Consider the following 2,671-nt stretch of genomic DNA (forward strand, 5'->3'; position numbering starts at 1 on the left):
TTCATTTTGTTGGTGGTTTCCTTTGCTGTGAGAAAACTTTTTAGATTGATGTAGTCCCATTTGTTTATTTTTTTCTTTTGATTCCCTTGCCTGAGGCAACATATCAGAAAAAAACATTACTAGGAGCAAAGTCAGAGAGTTTATGTCTATGTTTTCTTCTAGGAGTTTTATTATTTGGGGTCTTACATTAAATCTTTAATCTATTTTGATTTTATTCTTGTATATGGTATAAGAAGGTGGTCCAGTTTCATTTCTTTTTTTTTTTGTATGTGTCTGTCTAGTTTTCCCAACACCATTTACTGAATAGACTGTCTTTACCCCACTGTATATTCTTGCCTCCTCTGTCATAGATTAAATGACCATATTGGCATAGGTTTATTTTGGGGATGTCCTTTCTATTGATCTATGTGTCTGTTTTTGTGCCAGTGCCATGCTATTTTGATTACTATAGCCTTGTAACATAGTTTGATATCAGGTAACATGATAGCTCCAGTTTTATTCTTTCTCAAGATTGCTATGGCTTTTCAGGGTATTTTGTGGTTCCATATATATTTTAAGATTATTTTTTTTAGTTCTGTGAAAAATTCCATAGGTATTTTGATACGGTTTGCATTGAATCTATAGATTGCTTTGGGTAATATGGACATTTTAATGGTATTAATTCTTCCTATGCATGAGCATGGTATATGCTTCCAATTATTTGTATCTTCTTCAATTTTTTTCTTCAATGTTTTATAGTTTTTCAAGTAAAGGTCTTTTACCTCCTTGGTTAAATTTCTTCCTAGGTATTTAATTAATTAATTAATTATCGATGCAATTGTAAGTGGGATTGTTTTCTTAATTTCTCTTTTTGATGTTTTATTGCTGGTGTATAAAAATGCAACCGATTTCTGAATATAAGTTTTATATCCGGCTACTTACTGAATTCATTTACCTGTTTTAATTTTTTTTGGTGGACTCTTTAGGGTTTTCTATATATAGTATTATCTCATCTGCAAATGGCAGTTTTACTTCTTCCTTTCCAAGTTGGACAGCTTTTATTTTTTCTTTCTTGTTTGATTGCCGTGGCTAGGACTTCCAATACCATGTTGAGTAAAAGTGGTAAAAGTGGGCATCCTTGTCTTGTTCCTGATCTTAAGAACACTTTTAGTTTTTCCCCACTGAGTATGATGTTAGCTCTGGGTTTGTCTTATATAGCCTTTATTATGTTGAGTTATGTTCACTCTATTCCTGTTTTGCTTAGAGTTTTTACATAAATGGATGCTGGATTTTGCCAAATGCTTTTTCTACATCTATTGATATGATAATATGATTTTTATCTTTCATTTTGTTTACACAGTGTATCACGTTATTTGGTCTGTGGATATTGAAACAACCTTGCTCCCAGGAATAAATCCCACTTGATCATGGTATATGATCTTTTTAATGCATTGAAGAATTCAGTTTGTTAACATTTAGTTGAGGATTTTTGTATCTATGTTCATTGGATAGATTGGCCTATAATTTTTTGTATTTGTAATGTCTTTGTCTGGTTTTAGAATCAGGTTAATGGTCACCTCATAAAATGAGCTTGGGAGTTTTCCTTTCTCTTGAATTTTTTGAAATATTTTGAGAAGAAAGATAGGTGTTAATTCTTCTTTAAATGTTTAGAAAAATTCACCTGTGAAACCATCTGGCCCAGGACTTTTTTTGGAAGATATTTGATTACTGATTCGATATCCTTAGTACTAATTGGTTGGTTCAGATTTTCTGTTTCATCTTGATTCAGTCTTGGAAGATTGTATGTTTCAAGGAATTTATGCATTTCTTACATATTGTCCAATTTGTTGGCATATAATTGTTCATAATATTATCACTAAAGGGCATCTTGCAATCCTAAAAAGAACCACAAAAGTCTGTCCAGTTGTAACATTTGTTCAGAAAGGGGAGATGTGCTTTGGTTTTCTATTTATCTCATTGGAATGTACTCACCACTGGTATATAAACCTCATTTCCTTTGTCAATCCAGTGCCTCCTTGGAGTAGGCAATCAATATATATTTGTTGTATGAATAAATACAGAGAAATGGACCTCTATTGAGGATTGGGGGATTTATCTGTCCACTTTCAACTTTGTTTTTGAATTGATGATTTTTTAATTGGAAACATGCTGTAAGTTAAGCTTACTTCACTATTAGGGGAAAGTCTTGGCATCTTTTGGAAATCACTCTTAGAGTACAAGTCTTCAGGAGTCTCCAGAAAGTGCTTCTAGTTACAGAATTCAGAATCTAGAGCTATATAAATCACTGGAATCAAGTCTTTTCCAGTGCTTTAATTTCTAATTTATAATGAGAACCCATGAAAGCAAACCTGATGTTTGCTCGGTTTCTCTGTACTCCTCAGTGAGCATACTCCTCCCACCTTCAGAAAAAAAGATAGGTGTCTGGAGGGAGATGGAACAACCATTAATCCTGGAAGGTATTTGTCCTCCTTTCTTTTGACATTTCATTGCCCTTTAACTCATTTGCGAAAGATATCAAACCAGAATCAGACTAGGGAATAAAATGCCTTTTTATTAAAATGGCCAATCTGCATAGATCTCTTTGTTCTTCCCTGAAGACATCTTTGATCAGTACATGAGAGGAGAATTTATAAGAATGAAAGTTAGGAAAATTTTACATGAACAGATAAAA

The sequence above is a fragment of the Hipposideros armiger genome, unplaced genomic scaffold (assembly GCF_001890085.2).
Source record: "Hipposideros armiger isolate ML-2016 unplaced genomic scaffold, ASM189008v1 scaffold_268, whole genome shotgun sequence".
Lineage (NCBI taxonomy): Eukaryota > Metazoa > Chordata > Mammalia > Chiroptera > Hipposideridae > Hipposideros > Hipposideros armiger.